We start from the raw sequence: 18,366 nt of genomic DNA, 5'->3' as shown, positions 1-18,366 counted from the left end.
TGTTGACAAAAATAGGATGGCCAACATGATCGCCAATGTCCGATGACGGATATGGCACAAGAAGAAGAAGAAGAAGAATATGGGAGAAATTTTATATCTGTGGGATATCCGTAGGAAAAAGCCGTTGTTATAGAAAAGGGTGCTAAGACAAGGGTGAAATCCAGCAGGTTCTGACAGGTTCTGGAGAACCGGTAGCGGAAATTTTGAGTAGTTCAGAGAACAGCAAATGCCACCTCTGGCTGGTCCCAGTGTGGGGTGGGAATGGAGATTTTGCAATATCCTTCCCCCAGGAGTGGGGAGGTAATGGGGATTTTGCAATATCCTTTGCCTGGAGTGGGGTGGGAATGGAGATTTTGCAGTATCCTTCCCCTGCCACGCCCACCAAGTCATACCATGCCGACCAAGCCGCGCCCACAGAACCAGTAGTCAATCAATTTGGATTTCACCCCTGTGCTAAAACTATTGGTAAAGTATGATAAAGTATGCCAGAGGGAAACATCTGAATTCAGTTGATTCTGAGTGACTGATTGTTGTAAATCATATATTTTGTTCTTTCTTTCCTTTTTGAAACAAGGAGGAAGTAGGCTTAGGGATTTTTCTTAATAAGGTGGTAACACAGAGACACAGAACACTATTTTTTTTATCAACAAATAAAATCTTATTCTATTATCTATCCATCCATTCACCCATCCATCTCATCCCATATCCATCTCATCTGTCTGCCTATCTTTCTGTCCATCCATCCATCCATCCATCCATCCATCCATCCATCCATCCAGGCAGGCAGGCAGGCAGGCAGGTAGCCAACCAGCTTGCTATTTATCTATGCATCAATCCATCCATCTGTCCGTCCGTCCATCCATCCATCCATCCATCCATCCATCCATCCAGGCAGCCAGTTAGCTAGCTATTTATCTATGCATCCATCCATCTATGCATCCATCCATCCATCCATCCATCCAGGCAGGCAGGCAGGCAGCCAACCAGCTAGCTATTTATCTATGCAGCCATCCATCCATCTGTCCATTCATCCGTCTGCCCATCCATTTCATCCCATATCCATCTCATTGTCTGTCTGTCTTTCTATCTATCCATCTGTCCATTCATCCAGGCAGGCAGGCAGCCAACCAGCTAGCTATTTATCTATGCAGCCATCCATCCATCTGTCCATTCATCCGTCTGCCCATCCATTTCATCCCATATCCATCTCATTGTCTGTCTGTCTTTCTATCTATCCATCTGTCCATTCATCCAGGCAGGCAGGCAGCTATCTAGCTATTTATCTATCCATCCATCTCATCTCATCTCATCTCATCTCATCTCATCCTGTCTGCCTGTCTGTCTGTCCGTCCCTCTGTCTGTCTATCCATTTGTCTTTCTGCCTGCCTATTTATCCATCCATCCATCCATCCATCCATCCATCCATCCATCCATCCATCCATCTATCCATCCTTCAATCTATCTTACCTATCTACCCATCCACCCACTCACCCTCTCTCTCCTTCTCTCTCTCTCCCTTAATTCTCATTTAATCCGTACATTTTCTATCCTTACATTTTTTTTTTATTCTTATGTCTATCAGTCTCATGCGTTTTTAAATATCTTTAACTATTTCTTAGGGGCGGGGTTTAAACTCTTCCCCTTCTCCCCAGTTCTTTGGCTCTTGTCGCCAATCTCATCTTCTCTTCTTAATATTCCGAGAACTGAGGCTTTTCTCTTCCTGTCTAAAGACTTCTGCTGAGCTGCTTCCATTTGGATTGGGGTTTCCTCTTTCCGCATTTCTGCTGTCTTCTGGATTGGGCTCTTTTTCTTGATGTACCTACATATATGCTTTAGGCTTGCCTTCAATTGCCTATTTATAAAACAAACTCCAATTAAGGAGAGAGTGGGGCAGTTTTAGCCCCTCTTCCTTCCTAGGGAGCACCAAATCTCTGAATCCCAGGAGGGGAAAATCCTTGCTCAGTGCAAGAAACAACCTTTGTTCTTCCACTCTTAACAACCTTCTATCTGCTGATGTATATTTTTGAGCCTCTTTCAAACTGCCTGAGATTTCTGCACTTGGATTCCCTGATGAATTGGTTTCACGAAAAGGCTGCTTTGAAATATCATCGGGGGAATTGCTCTTCGCTCTGACAGGCTGATGAGCAGGAGGAATGAGAGTTATGCTGTTTGAGCAGGAGAAGCAAGCTGGACCTAGCCAAAAGCTGATGAGCCAACTGAAGTTCTCCTCCTTGATCCTGGCGTGAGTTATATATGACTCGGAATCGTCAAATGCCATTTTTGACATCTGTCTTCCCATTTCTTCATTTCTTCCCCTCTCGTGAAAGGAGGTTTGCTTTTCTATCCTACTATCAACATACTTGAATGTTTCTGCTCAATTTCTTTTGAGGAGGTCCTATTATATTACTGGAGTGAGGAGAGAGCTGCAGTTTTTGTTCTCACACAAACACATCTATGGAGATTCTCCAAGTTATGGTTGTCCCAAGGTAACTGGATTTTCATGGTTTTGCAGGATCTAATCCAATCCATCCAATTCCCTCCCTCTTCCTCTTCTCTTTCTCTTTCCCTTTCTCTCTCTCCCCCTCTTCCTCTCTTTCTTTGTTTTTTTCTTTGAAAACATTGAACACAAATCTTTCAGTAGTCCCAAGGAAGTCTCACACCCATTTGTAGTCTGGTTCAGGTGACTCTGAGGATACAGATAAGCCCCCAAGTGACCTCAATGACTCTCAAGAGTGCTAACAACCAGATGACTGCAAAAAATATAAATCCTTCCGTTCCTCACTATTCATTCAGAACTGAAGAAGCTTCTTAGATGGGAAGCGAAACATTTTCAAGGGAAAAAACTAAAGAAAGTCCAGTTGCCTTTGGAACAACCATAGACAACCATAGACAAAATGTCTCCATAGACAACCAATATTAGAATGATTTTGAGGGGCTGAACAAAAGACAGAATGATAGAGTTGGAAGGGCCCTTGGAGGTCTTCTAGTCCAACCCTCTGCTCGAGCAGAAAACCCTGTACAATTTCAGACAAATGGCTGTCCAGTCTCTTCATATCATTTAGAAGTTCATGCGTGGTTCTTCCTTACAGATGGCCCCACTGATTGTTAATGTAATAAAATACATTAACAAGTAACATCTTGGAATAAGTGCCAAAAAAATAACTTCTGAAGCCTTTCTGTCTTCTGAAAATGTGGCCTGTTCACGAGAATCTGCATTTTCAGATCTGATGTTATTTCACGAGATCTTGAATAGTTGTGAGTCATTCTCTTAAGAACAATTAGGTTTATTACCAACCTATGCCTTAATTGGTCCGGTTTTGTCTTGAGCTCATTACATTAGGAACATTTATCGAGTGAATTTCCTGGCAATTGATGATAGAAAAAAATGTGGTTTTTCACAGAAATTAACGCACACAGCTAGTCCCTTGGCACACGGCAGGTTTCTATCATCAGCACAACTGCTGCTAACTTGACCTAACTTTGCTGTAATGTTAAGTGTCTTATTAAGCAAGGGCATGTTCCTTGTCTTCGGCTTTAATTGGATTTCAAACTTATCTCTCTCAAGTGACATTTTTCTCGTTTGTTTGTTTGCCTCTCTGCCTCTGCTGAGCTTTTGGGTGAAGCTTTTTTGGAGTGGAGGAAGAAGAAATATGTGTTGTGTTGCTTTCATCCTATTTGTCAAATGGGAATCCTCCATATCAGTCAATGTTCAGTTCCATCAACCAAGCTGTTTATCTATCTATCTATCTATCTATCTATCTATCTATCTATCTATCTATCTATCTATCTATCTATCTATCTATCTATCTATCTATCTATCTACCTACCTATCTATCTATCTATCTATCTATCTATCTATCTATCTATCTATCTATCTATCTTTCACCCTCTCTCTCTTCCTCTCTCTCTCTTCCCCTCTCTTTCCCTCTCTTTTGCTCTTTTTCCCTCTCTTTTGCTCTCTCTTTCCCTTTCTCTCACTCTCTCTCTCTTCCTTTTTTTCTCTCTTTCTCTCTTCCTCTCTCTTTCTTCTTCTTCTCTCTTTATCGCTCTCTCTTTTTCTTTCTCTTTTCCTGTCTCTTCTTTCTCCCCCTTTTTCTCTCTCCTTCTCCTTCTCTCTCTTCCTCTCTCCCTCTCTCTCTGTTTCTCTATCCCACTCTCTTTCTTTCTCTCTATTTCCCTTTCTCTCTCTTTCTTTCTCTTCCTCTCTCTCTCTTTCCTTCTCTTTTGCTCTCTTTCCCTTTCTCTCACTCTTTCCCTCTCTCTCTTCCTTTTTTCTCTTTCTCTCTCTCTTCCTCTCTCTCTTTCTTCTTCTCTCTTTATCCCTCTCTCTTTTTCCTTCTCTTTCCCTCTTTCTCTCTTCTTTCCCTCTTTTTCTTTCTTCCTCTCCTTATTCTCTTCTTCTCTTTCTTCCTCTTTTTCTCTATTCCACTCTCTTTCTTTCTCTCTATTTCCCTTTCTCTCTCTCTCTCTTTCTTTCTCTTTCCCTCTCTCTCTCCCCCCTACCTTCTCCCCTTCTCTCTCTCACACACATACATTGCCCCATTGCTATGGATTTTCTATGAAAGACAGCTGCTCCCATAATCTACATAAACAGTGTGTTGTCTGAATACAATTACTTTTGAGAAATAGTAATCATAATAAAAACAGTAATATTCATAACATTGATATTGGTCCCATAATAATAGTAGTATTTGCTTATCCATTTCAGTGGACCTTCCTTAGGTAATTAATCATTCTCTTATGCTTCTATGTTTCTAACTTCTGTTTCTCCTAGTTAAGGTAAAGTTAAAGCTTCCCCTCGCATATATATGTTAGTTGTTCCTGACTCTAGGGGGTGGTGCTCATCTCTGTTTCAAAGCTGAAGAGCCAGCGCTGTCCGAAGAAGTCTCCGTGGTCATGTGGCTGGCAGGACTCACCACCAAAGGCGCACGGAACCCTGTTCCCTTCCCACCAAAGGTGGTCCCTATTTTTCTACTTGCATTTTTTAAAGTGCTTTTGAACTGCTAGGTTGGCAGAAGCTGGGACAAGTCATGGGAGCTCACCCCGTTACGCAGCACTAGGGATTTGAACCGCTGAACTGCCGACCTTTCAATCGACAAGCTTAGCATCTTAGCCACTGAGCCACCACGTCCCTTACTTCTGCTAGTTAGCCATTGATAAAATGGCTAACTATCCAACAGATCCATGTTACAAAGTATTCAGTTTTGATTTCTCCTCCTTTTGATAGTAGCTCTATACAAATTGATGAATTTAAAATGAATACCATTTACCCCATTTCTGATTTTTTTAACACCATTTCATCTGATCTCTGCATCAGCCGGCGAATACAAGAAGCAGCATGCATTTTGCATATGTTTCTCCTAACATTCAACTATTTGTGGGCGCTTTCCCTTAATATTTGTACGGCTTTGTGTAAAGTTTTCCCATGCACGGTTTTGATGTGCATTTCCTTTTTTTTCCCATGCACATTTCCCCAAATGTTCTCTCCTTTTTGAAGTGAGAAGCACTTGTAACAATTGAAAAATGGCACACTCTCAAAATACGACCATATCCCAGTTTGTGTGTTGGTGCGTGAATTAGGATCAATTCTGATTAAAATGCCAATAAAACGAATTTCTCCTACATTCTTCTGATTAAGAACAAGTCACATTTTCTATGAGAAAGTCCAGCCTGGCTAAAAAATGATTTCCATAACATTTCTGTGAATTTCAGTGAATGCAGATTGCAAACATCCCCTCCTTAACATGCAGATGAAATTTTAAAATCTCCCTGTAGATATAGGAACACAGCTAGAAGTAAGTGTACCTTTAAAAAAAAAAAGAAGAAGAAGAATTCTCAGCTGAATCTCAACTTATGGATGGAGTCAATTATTTATTCAAATTCATGCATATTTAAACCCTGGTTTCTTGAATGGTTCATTGCATAGTCAACCAGATGTTTAAGGCTGGAGTTGGTTTTTTTATCCAACTCTCAAGTCCTTCCCAAGAATCTGAGATGGGCAAAGGTGATTGTTTGATAGTGCTAAAAGTATTGTTACAGGGTATCAGCTGCTCCAAGTAAATCTATCCAGTAATAAGTTGGACTGATACGTAACACAAAGTCATAAATGAAAATGCAGCATAGCTTGGTGTGGCCCACAATCACATCTGCCTTGCAGCATTTCCTGTTTATTTACATGTACCCCCAAAGCAGCGGGTATGATGCACCGTGAAAAACAAAACAAACGAAGAATTCAAATGTGCCAGTGACTAATAGAGAATGGGTGGCAATGCTCTGGAATGTGATGCAACCCTTTGCTAAAGGGAATTGTGGCCCGCCAGCGGCCTGCGCAGATTGTTGCTGATCCCGACGAGGAGGCTGGTGTGGTGTCACGCCAGCAGCCTCTGCAGCCAGCGCTCGAGTCAGACAGCGAGGAGGCTGAAGAAGATGTGGTGCCAGAGGCGGGGATTCAGCCAGGGCCTTCAGAACCTCCAGAGGCTCCTTTAAGTGAAGAGGATGAAGTGGAGGAGCCTCTTCTCAATGCACGGGCACGCAGAGCTGCCAAAAGGCAGGAGTGGTTACTCAGGAGGAGGTCTCCTCGAGAGTAAGGCTTGGGGCTAATTGGCCACTCCCTTAGCCTATTTAAGTTTGCACACAGCTTGTAAAAAGTTGCAGGAAACAACGTTCGTTCGCTGATCATTGAGTTTGGCTTTTCTCTGCAAACTTTGCTTCTGGGCTTTCTGCCAACTCTTGTAAGACTCTATCTTATCTGTGGAATTTCGGGCAGGTTGTTAAAAACGTTTTATTAGCAGCCTGCATTTGCAAAAGACTGTGTTTTGAAGCAAGCTGAGTTTTGTTCGGGGTTTGTGTGTGCTGCGTTCTTTGGGATAGCTGGGGCAGAACAGGAATTAGGTAGACATCGGAGGGGAAGAGAAGAGAAAGTTGGGTGGGTAGTGAATTGTAGATGGTGGAAGAGACAGCCTTACAGAACTGACAAGAAAATTAACTGGCCTGGACATGGATCATTCTGCTGCTCTTTCATTACGGTGATTGATAAGAAAAACATCCATGAAAAATAGATTTCTGAAGCTGAATGCAGCTTGATAAATCTCCAAGGCATCGTATCTTTTGAGTTTCTTTTAAAGCTAAACCAGACTGAAGGACAGATGGCCATCTACAGGTCACCTTTGCATCCTCGTTTTCAAATTTAGATGACCCTTTTGTTCGGTCTGCTCAGTTTGCTCTCTTTTTTAAAAAGAAAAGAAAAGAAAAGAAAAGCAGACGAAGAAATTAAAGTGGCATAAATCCATCAGCCTCAGGAGCTCTTGGTCTGCTGGCATAAATCCCTGTGGAAACTGATTAAGCAAGACAATAGGGAGCATTTTAAATCTGGCTCGTGAAAATGGATGCCATCAAAGGGATAAGATGGATGGGGAAAGGAGAAAAGGTTGACTTTGGGAGGAGGCTGTTGTTGTGGTCCGATCAAAAGGTCAGCAGTTCAGCGGTTCGAATCCCTGGCGCCGCATAAGGGGGTGAGCTCCCGTGACTTGTCCCATCTTCTGCCAACCTAGCAGTTCAAAAGCAGGTAAAAAAACAATGCAAGTAGAAAAATAGGGACCATCTTTGGTGGGAAGGGAACAGCATTCCGTGCGCCTTTGGCGTTGAGTCATGCCGGCCACATGACCACGGAGACATTGGACAGCGCTGGCTCTTCGGCTTTGAAACGGAGATGAGCACCTGCCCCCTAGAGTCGGGAACGACTAGCACATATGTGCAAGGGGAACCTTTACCTTTACCTTAAGGCCATGATGGCGAACCTATGGCACGCGTGCCACAGGTGGCATGTGGAGCCATATCTGTGGGCACGCAAGTGTTGCCCTAGCTCAACTCCAGCGCGCATGCGTGCGCCGGCCACCTGATTTTCGGGCCTTCCAGGCCCACTGAAAGTTGGGAAATGGCCATTTCCAGCCTTCAGAGGGCCTCCGGGAGGGTGGGGGAGGCCATTTTCGCCCTCCCCAGGCTCCAAGAAAGCCTCTGGATTTTGGTGAGGGTGAAAAACGGGCCTACTGGGCCCACCGGTAACCTTTTTGTCATTGCGTGCCAAAAGCGTAGGGAGCGTGTGGGGGGGGGTGTTGCGCACGCATGCGATGGCAAAAAGGTTAGCCATCATTGCCTTAAGGTAATTAGCACTTTCACCCCCTTCTCTCTCTCAATTTACAACTTTCATTTCCAGAATAAACACAGCACACTAAGGATGTTTGTTGATAATATATGAAAGTATTTGTTGAAGTAAAAGGAAGTTAAAGCCAGCTTCTGCTTATTTCTGTCCAGAATAAATTAAATTAAATCAAACCAAATGTTATTGGGAAGGAGGGGAAGCATACCCTATAAATTATTTCTTACTCTACAATTACAGAAATAGCTCACCTTTCTATTCTATTCTATTCTATTCTATTCTATTCTATTCTATTCTATTCTATTCTATTCTATTCCAAATTCATATTCTATTCTTTTCTATTCTATTCTATTCCATTCCATTCCATTCCAAATTCATATTTTATTCTATTCTATTCTATTCTATTCTATTCTATTCTATTCTATTCTATTCTATTCTATTCTAATTTCTATTTCTATTTCTATTTCTAATTCCATTCCATTCCATTCCTTATTTTCTATTCTATTCTATTCTATTCTATTCTATTCTATTCTATTCTAATTTCTATTTCTATTTCCATTCCATTCCTTTCCATTCCATTCCATTCCATTCCATATTTTCTATTCTATTCTATTCTATTCTATTCTATTCTATTCTATTCTATTCTATTCTATTCTATTCTTTAGCCAGCTCTGCAAGTTGTGTCATGTTCACCAGCCATTCATTCGATAATTATCTGAGGTGTTTGTAGAACTTTCAAGTCAATTAGTTAAAAAAACTTTTGCCTGGATTCGTCATTGAATACAAAAGATGGCATTTTTGGCTTAGGTTGTGAGGTTCTTTCTTTCTTTCTTTCTTTCTTTCTTTCTTTCTTTCTTTCTTTCTTTCTCTCTCTCTCTCTCTCTCTCTCTCTCTCTCTTTCTTTCTTTCTTTCTCTCTCTCTCTTTCTTTCTTTCTTTCTTTCTTCCCCCTCCCTCCCCCTCTTCCTTCCTTCCTCCCCCTCTCTTCTCCTTCCTTCTTTCCTTCTTTCTTTCCTTCTCCCTCCCTCCCCCTCTTCCTTCCTTCCGCCCACTCTCTTCTCCTTCCTTCCTTCCTTCCTTCTTTCTTTCTTTCTTTCTTTCTTTCTTTCTTTCTTTCTAAACTTGCTTGCAACTGTACTGGAGAGTTGTGTGAAATAAGTGCAAGTGATGAATATGAATGGCAAACATTAATTAATTGCCACCCAGCTAATAGCCGTCACATTTTCGTCCAGGAGCATATATATGACTCACAGCTGCCATGGCAGTTTGTCTTGTATGAATTGTGTACAATGTAAGTTGGGCTTTCATTTTGTGCTAAGTCATTTTGTTTTCTTTAATAAACCGCAGTCAGCTTGGGATGGACCAGACATTTAATCATAAACTATGATTTGCAAAACCACCAGGATTTCACACGTGAAATCCAATCCTTCTGCCTCTTCTAACTTGTTGTTCTTATTCCTGTCGCTGTGAATAATTTCATTTTTCCACTATTCTTTCTCACAAAAGAAACCAGAGCAATGGATCAAAAAATCTCCCCCCCAAAAAATTAGATGCAACATCTGGCAATAACAAGGCAATCATCAAACCCGATAAGAACATTTTTAATTGTTTAAACCAGGGGTCAGCAACCTGCAACTCCGGAGCCGCATATGACTCTTTGGGCCCTCTGCTGTGGCTCCCTGTCAGGTGATCCCACCACTGGCTGGCCCTCCCCTCACCGTCCCCTCCCAGTCACTCCTCACCTGGCCTGAGAAGGTAATGGCGATGGTGGGGGATGGAGAAGCGGCCAGGGCAGAGACAGAGAGATACCAAGAGAGGGGAAGAGAGAGAGACATAGAGAGATACAGAGAGAGAGGGAGGGAGGAGAGAGGGAGGGAGAGAGGGAGGGGAGAGAGAGAGATGTCAAAAGGATTTTGTGGTTCCCAATGTTTTTTAACAACTGGTTCTCTGCTCTAATGACCGGCTGGGTAGGCGTGGCTAAGTGGGGGGGGGGTCATGTGACTGGTGGAAGTGAATGACATTGAGCTGGACACGCCCACCCAGGTTTTGTGACTCCCGCTGTTTTCTTTTCTGTGGGAAATGGGTCCAAATGGCTCTTTGAGTATTTAAGTTTGCAGAGCCCTGGTTTAAACCATTTTTTATTCCTTTGGGGCATTGTATGGTGAATGCTACCACTGGCAAAGGTCAGGTGAGTTTATTAAGTGTTTTTTTAAAAAAACACTTTATTAGAGTCTAAATGCACATTTGACTAAAGGAACGGTAGAAAATTATATGCCTTCTGTAATATCATCCAGTCTTACGGTTTGGAGCTTCAGTTCTTTATGGAAACTGTCAGCAGATTTTTTAAATGTTGACAGCTTCTTCTTTCATATGGAAATAGAAGACTGATTGAGCATCAAATCTGCCAATGTCTATTTCACCCATGGGATTTACCTGAATCTCACTTTCAACCAATTCTAGAAATGATGCTCTTATCTTCTGGACCCGGTACTTCAGGGTGTCCAAATTGGACTTAGTGATAAGCAGAACCCTTCCAACATCTGGAAGCTATCTGGAATCCAGATGGTGGAAGGTTGTCCAGCTTTTACTCAAAGCCAGTCAACATTAGTCAGATGTGAACTAACATTTTTTCAAATTCACAGTTTTGAAGAGTCACTGTAAGAGAAGAATAGACAGAGCCGGGGGTGGAGTTAAGTAGGTCATCAGCTTAGAGTCATCAAAGGTAAAGGTAAAGGTTCCCCTCGCACATCTGTGCCAGTCGTTCCTGACTCTAGGGGGCGGTGCTCATCTCCGTTTCAAAGCCGAAGAGCCAGCGCTGTCCGAAGACGTCTCCGTGGTCACATGGCCAGCATGACTCAACGCCAAAGGTGCACGGAACGCTGTTCCCTTCCCACCAAAGGTGGTCCCCATTTTTCTACTTGCATTTTTTACCTGCTTTTGAACTGCTAGGTTGGCAGAAGCTGGTTCAAGTCATGGGAGCTCACCCTGTTACGCAGCACTAGGGATTCAAACCGCTGAACTACCGACCTTTCGATCGACAAGCTCAGCGTCTTAGCCACTGAGCCATCGCGTCCCCTAGGAGTCATTATGTTGGTCCAAGTTATCTTGTGCCAATTTAGTGTTGAACTTGTTGTGTTGTTGTTGTGTTAGTGTTGAATTTAGTCTGACCTTTACTGCAGCAAAGCCATTGGAAAATAACTCTTTTGAATCCCATCTCTGCCGGATATTCAAGTTGCTCTCTATTTTTAATGAAAAAAATATAGGTAAATTTACCCATGACTACTAAGATACGTGACTCCTGATGATGCGTGATCAAGCTTGCAAGTCTAACTTCCATTTGTGCATCTAAGAAAACTATACTTCCTCCATATCAGAATATGGGGAAATCAGGGGTGGTGGTTTCCCCTTATGGTGGTTATTTATTTATTTATTTATTTATTTATTTATTTATTTATTTATTTATTTATTTATTTATTAGATTTATATACCGCCCTACTCCCAAAGGACTACTTAAACAAACTATGGTCATCCCGTGATTTAAGACAGAACAATTCGTAAACTTCTCATATCATAAAGAACTGTAGTTTACTTAAAACAAAAAAAAAAGTTTATATTTGTGATTTTCATCCTTGGAAACTAAAACACTGTTTCATTTCACCTCTCTTCCTCAAAAACCAGAACATTCTCCACTCTTCTCCAAAGCACAGACATTTGAAAGTTTTTATTACTATTTGAAAGTTTTTATTACTATTATTATTATGTTTATTGGTGATCTCTTTTCATGATCACTGTATGTATTTGTGTGGGTGTGGGTGTATCAGGGGTGAGCTCTACTGAGGGGTGGGTTCTACTTACCTTTACTACCGGTTTGCAATGGGATCGCACACGTGCGCTCGCTTTGCTCTCACGCACACGCCTTGCTTCTGCGCACGCGCAGATCGCCGATGACGACATCCGGGGTGGTGGGCGGGGACTCTCGCCTGTTTTACTACCAGTTCTTGCGAACCAGTCCGAACCGGGGACAACCCACCACTGGTTCTACTTACCTTTACTAACAGTTCGCAAGAGTAGTGCAATTATGATGTCCAGGCGGGTGGGCAGAGCCCCCCCACTGCTTTTACTATAGGTTCTAAAGAACCAGACAGAACCTGGAGCAACTCACCACTGGTGTGTATGTGTGTGTATATGTATGTGTATGTGTATGTGTATGTGTATGTATATGTATATGTATATGTATATGTATATGTATATGTATATGTATATGTATATGTATATGTATATGTATATGTATATGTATATGTATATGTATATGTATATGTATATGTATATGTATATGTATATGTATATGCAAGTTTTGGTGTATTCGGGTCTTTTTCCGCGTAAGATTGAGAGTATCCTGGTGACGTTTCGATGAGGTCTCACTCGTCATCTTCAGGCTGGTGTCTTCGGCTTCGTGCTTGTGCGAGGAAAGCGTGATCGGAGCTGCCGTCTCTCTATAAATACTGGTGGGGAGGTGTGGGGTGCTGGCTTTGTTGCTGTGAGTGGGTTGGTTGCCTGTGTTGTTATATCTTGATTGGTTGATGGAGTTGATGTTTGCAGATTAGTCAGCTGTTTCGTAACATCCTGTGTGGGTAAGGTCCTTGATGTATGCCCATTAGTCTTTTGTGTTTTAACGACCTGCGTAATGGGCTGTGTGTTAACATCCTGAGTTCTAGTGTTGTGATATCCTGAGTTTTTTGATGTAATGTCCTGAGCAGATGGCTGTGATGCCACATTCCGGGCTTTGGTTTGGCTCCGAGTTTGAGGTCTTGCCATGTGTTCATGGCGTGTGTCAGTTTTCTTTGTGTGGGGATCGGAGGGGGGTGCAACAGCTGGTGATGCCGCTGTGGTCTGTGGTATATGTATATGTATACACACACACATATATATACAGTATGTCACAGAAGTGAGTACACCCCCTCACATTTTGTGAATATTTATCTTTTCATGTGACAACATTGAAGAAATGACACTTGGCTACAATGTAAAGTAGTGAGTATATAACTTGTAATACAGTGTAATCAGCTAGCCATACCCTTACCCGGATCTTTCCCCTGGATCAAGCTGATGAAGGGAGGAGAACTTGTGGCTCAGAGGTTAATTAAACTGCCTAACATGCAGGAAGCCCAAGTTCGAATCCAAGTAAGGGTATGGCTAGCTGATGAGAGCTAAAAAGCTTGAAATAGATCTATACTAGTCTCCCTTTATTTCTTTATCAGCAAAATATAAATTTGGTATAAAATGGTTTGTCGTGAATGCGACTGCTTGAGGGCTCCTGGATTGGAGCTGAAAGGCGAAAGGGAGCAGAATGCCCCCTCCCACATGTTGGGGTAGAGCAGGTGTCTCGATAGAAAAACACTATATATATATATATATATATATAAACAGCCTTTATTTAAATCTTTTGTCTTAATCCCCTCTCATGTATTTGTTGATTTTATCTTTTGTTTTATGGCTTCATAAATGTAATCGTATTTTATCAGGTTGGCCTTGTTGGTCAAATGTTGATCTGTTTCCGTTTTGTTTTTTGTTTTTTTGTGATGTTGGCTGGGGAATTCTGGGAGTTGAAGTCCACACCGCTTAAGGTTGCTGAGGTTGAAAAAAGAATGTTCTAATGAATTCCATGCCAATTCAACCACATTGAGCAAAGTCTTCCTGTCCACATCAGTAGCAGGGTCTGGTGTGGACAGGAAGCATTCAGGATCCCACCATCAAGTTGACAATCCAAAGCCCTCCCTCTTCCTTCACGCCTGCCTTGCATCCCCTCCAACAGATGCCACCTTCCATAGACGTCAAGATAGTTGGTCTAATTTGTTCTGTGTGCCCAAACCAGAGAGAAAGCTCTCCGTCCTCCTTCCTGCCTACCTGCCTTGTTAGAAATTCCAATTAATGGTCAAATCAGTCAGATATTCTTCCTGATCAGCCAGCCAAGTGAGGGAACGAACGGGTCAGCCGGCCACAAATCAAAAACTCTTGCCCGTCAACACTCTTTGCTCAGGATGCAGCCCTATTAGAGACCATCACATGTCAGATTGCTAGAAAACTTTCTTTTTCTCTCTCTCTGTTTTAAACCAAGCAGATGTCAGAAAAAGATGGGCAAGGAAAGATTCTTTATTCAGAAGAGGCCATATGCCTGAAGCTATTGTTAGGGAATAGGTAAAAACACACTTCCTTGAAGGAGAGCAGTTATTCTCTCTCTCTCTCTCTCTCTCTCTCTCTCTCTCTCTCTGTGTGTGTGTGTGTGTGTGTGTGTGTGTGTGTGTCTATCTGTCTGTCTGTCTGTCTGTCTGTCTCTGTCTCTGCGTGTCTCTGTGTGTCTCTCTGTCTCTCTCTGTCTATGTGTCTGTCTGTCTCTCTCTCTCTGTCTCTCTGTGTCTGTCTCTCTCTCTGTGTGTCTCTGTGTGTCTCTCTCTGTCTTTCTTTCTGTGTGTGCCTCTCTGTGTCTCTCTCTGTCTCACTCTCTCTCTGTCTCTCTCTGTCTCTTTCTCTCTGTGTGTGTCTCTTTCTGTCTCTCTGTCTCTTTCTCTCTGTCTCTCTGCCTGTCTCTCTGTGACTCTGTCTCTCTCTGTCTCTTTCTCTGTCTCTCTGTGTGTGTGTGTGTGTGTGTGTGTGTGTGTGTGTGTGTCTGTGTGTGTGTGTCTCTGTCTCACTCTCTGTCTCTCTCGCTCTGTCTCTCTGTCTCTTTCTCTCTCTTGCTGTCTCTGTCTCTCTGTCTCTCTCTGTCTCTCTCTCTCTCCATTGACATGGAAAAGAAAGAAACTTCCATGGGAACAGGTGGATGGGATGAGCTCCAACAATTTCTTCATGGTAGAGAAAATACATCCAACCCCAACCCATGTTTCTCTCTTCCCCCCCAAAAAAATGTTCTTGCTTTTTTGAAAGGTGCCTAATTAAATCCATGTTGTCGATAGAAAGACCCCGTTCAAGAGCTGTTTTTGTGATGGCTTCTTGGTGGTCCTCCGAGCTTGGTCATTGACAGGCTGATGTTTCACCAACAGGTTCCATGCACTGATGCTGTTGGCTAGAAAAGGAGAATATCTCTAGGTCAGGGTTGAAACGAGGGGTCCTTGGTCCACCCTCAGCTTTTTTGTTTTCTTGCAGATGTTTCATTACCCAACTAGGTAACATTATCAGTGCTAGAAAGGAGTGAAGTTTGCAAGAGGAGGAGACCTGCAGGATCCTTGGTGCTCTCTGAGCCTGGTTGTTTTCTTGCAGACATTTCATTACCCAACTAGGTAACATTATCAGTGCTAGTTGTTGCCTAGTCTACTAACAAAATATCTGCAGGAAAACAACCAAACTCAGAGAATACCAAGAACTCCAACAATTCAATCCTGAGCTATGTATATTCTCTACTATTATTTCCTTTTCTTGTTCTCATTCAGCCACTGGACAGCACCCTAATAATCCCTTTCCCACTTGTTCGAGAACAGTGGCTCCATCATATCCTTCTTTTACTTTCACAAAAGTCTTTTCTCTTCCAAAATACGTTGACAATATCGATTGGCAGCTCCGTATAATTTGACATCTTCACCCCTTTTGCCTCGGAGGATCTTAAAAAGCTGCATATATTGACTTTCATCTAAGCAAATTAGCTGCTTATTGGCTGCTTTTTGCCTTCAGCAAGGGGCCGTACCAACAAATAGAGTAAGAGATTGGAATCTATCGTCCAGGACAAAAGATAATGGGTGGAAGATTATGAAAGAGAGATCCAACGTAGAATTTTAAGGAGAAATATCCTGACAGTGAGACGAATTAATCAGTGGAACAACTTGCCTCCAGAAGTTGTGGATGCTCCATCACTGGTATTCAAGAAGAGGTTGGACGGCCATTTGTCTGGCATGGTATAGGGCCGTGATGGCGAACCTGTGGCACGCATATCACAGGTGGCACGGGGAGCCATATCTGTGGGCACGCAAGCATTACCCTAGCTCAGCTCCAGCACGTATGTGTGCGCTGGCCAGCTGATGTTTAGGCCTTCTGGGCCCACCAGAAGTCGGGAAATGGGCTGTTTCCAGCCTCCAGAGGGCCTCCGGGGGGATGGGGAAGGCTGTTTTCACCCTCCCCAGGCTCCAAGAAAGCCTCTGGAGCCTGGGGAGGGCGAAAAACGAGCCTACCGAGCCCACCGGTAACCTTTTTGCTGTCACGTGCCAAAAGCAGGGGAGCTCAGTGGGGTCGCGCGAACATGCAGGGGGGGTCATGCATGCATGCACGGTGGGCACTGGGGGGGCATTGAATTAGGGGTGTGGGCACACGAGGGTGCGACCCCCTGAATGATCCCCATTTTTGGCACACGGAGCAAAAAGGTTAGCCATCACTAGTATAGGGTCTCCTGCTTGAGGAGGGGATTGGAGTAGAAGTAGGGGTGGGCTTCAAAAAATTTAGCAAAGGGTTCTCTGTCCAGTTGCTGGGTGGATGTGGCCATGGTGGGCATGGCCTAGTCGGCCTCCTGCACCATGGCAGGGGGGCATTTTTGCCCTCCCTAGGTTCCAGAGGCCCTCTGGAGGCAGGAAATAGGGCCGTTTTTCACCCTCCCTGAGCCTCCGTCGTGCGCCCTGCACTTACCTGCATCCAAAACGGGCCGCGTGGGGACTCCTGGGAGGAGTGGGCGAGGCCAGCCAGGAGTGGGATTTGGGGGTTCTCTGAACTGCATAGAATCTTAGCTAGAGGTTCTCCCGAACCCCTACGAACCCCCATCAGCCCACCCCTGAGTGTAAGACCGCCAAGGTCCCTACCAACTCCATTATTCCGTATTCTACCTTTCTGTCCTTCTATCGACTATGGAGGCAGAATTCTCATGTTTGTCACTAGTTCGTACCGACTTAATTTATTACAAACAACTAATGTTGGATATTGGTTTAAAGATGGATTATCCAATTGTAATACATGAGGACAACCAAGCTGCTATAAAAATGGCAACAAATTTAGCAGTTAAAACTAGATCTAAGTATACTGATATTCGGTATCTGAATGTTTGTCAGTGTATCCAAAGCAACGTGATTAAGTTGGAATATTGTATGTCGGAAGACAATATAGCTGATAATTTTACCAAAGCGCAAGGTGCTATAAAACATAAAACGTGTTGTGAAAGCTATGGATTAAGAATCTAGACTGCATATATTGACCTGTCCAAAGGGGAGAATGTTAGGATATGGTTTGAGCCTAACAAGTTGTCCAGGCAATATATGTGTACTGTAACTTTAATCTGTAAATGTATTATGTTACTTTAAAGGTTTTCTTGTTGATTCATTGTAATGCTGAGTCATGCTGTAATTAGGTAATGACTGGTTGTGAGAGTATTTAAGAAAGGTACTGTAACGTATTCAATTGATGATAAGCTACCATAGTGTGAGGAGTGCTATTCATTGTGTTATCATCATTGGATGGATCTGCAACCATCGTGGTTTGTGAAACAGAGTGAGTTTGTTATTCTAACCAACTACTGTTTGTTGGGTAAGAAGATTCTGTAACTACTGGACTGATTTAACTGGCAAAGACTTGGAATTTGTTTAAAGACTATGAGACTGTTTTTCTACTATAAAGTAAACTTTTGATAAACCAGTTTGCACATCTCTTATTCATTGCTCTCAGCAACGTTTCTCTGTGCTCTACTCTCTGTGCTGGTTGGTAACACAACAACAATATCCTTAACAAGCCTGATTTAATCATGGCTGCTTTTATCAATAGAAAACTTACTTTTAATCTAATCCTCTACCGTGTAGCAACCTGTTATTTTTCCCCAAAGCAAATCATGCCTCAAATCTCGTACGTTTCTTTTAAATGTGAAAATTAATAACCTCATCTCCTGTTCAGTAAAACATTATGTTGGCCCAGATTTCCCATTGTTAGTTTATACGGTACCTGCTAATTAGCTCACAAGATTTTTGCATTGAAATCCCCCTGTTATTTTTCCAAGGTTCGTTCTAATTATTATTTATTACAATTATTGATACCCACCACTGAGCATACAAAACTGACCTCGGAAGCTTAGAAGTGACCTCAAACATATTTTTTTTTAAAAAAACAACCCATGATAGGCAATGTTATTCAAATGAAAAATAACAAGTGATTGAATCTGTTCCATGTGATGCTTAAATAAAACCTGGCTGAGATGCAATCAATGATGGAATATTTGTCTCTTATGCTGGAGCTCAAAGTCCTCTGGGTTGTTGT

At 42.6% G+C, this 18,366-nt stretch overlaps 1 protein-coding gene across 2 annotated transcripts in view; it reads left to right on the top strand.

Moving 5' to 3' along the window:
- NOS1 (nitric oxide synthase 1) overlaps window positions 1-18,366 on the top strand; it is a 181,945-nt gene that overhangs the window by 75,729 nt on the left and 87,850 nt on the right. The gene's annotated exons all lie outside the window — the stretch shown is intronic.

Source organism: Pantherophis guttatus, chromosome 17 (genome assembly GCF_059756535.1).
Source record: "Pantherophis guttatus breed Tessera chromosome 17, ASM5975653v1, whole genome shotgun sequence".
In the NCBI taxonomy this organism is placed as follows: domain Eukaryota; kingdom Metazoa; phylum Chordata; class Lepidosauria; order Squamata; family Colubridae; genus Pantherophis; species Pantherophis guttatus.
This window is presented reverse-complemented; position numbering and strand designations above follow the sequence as displayed.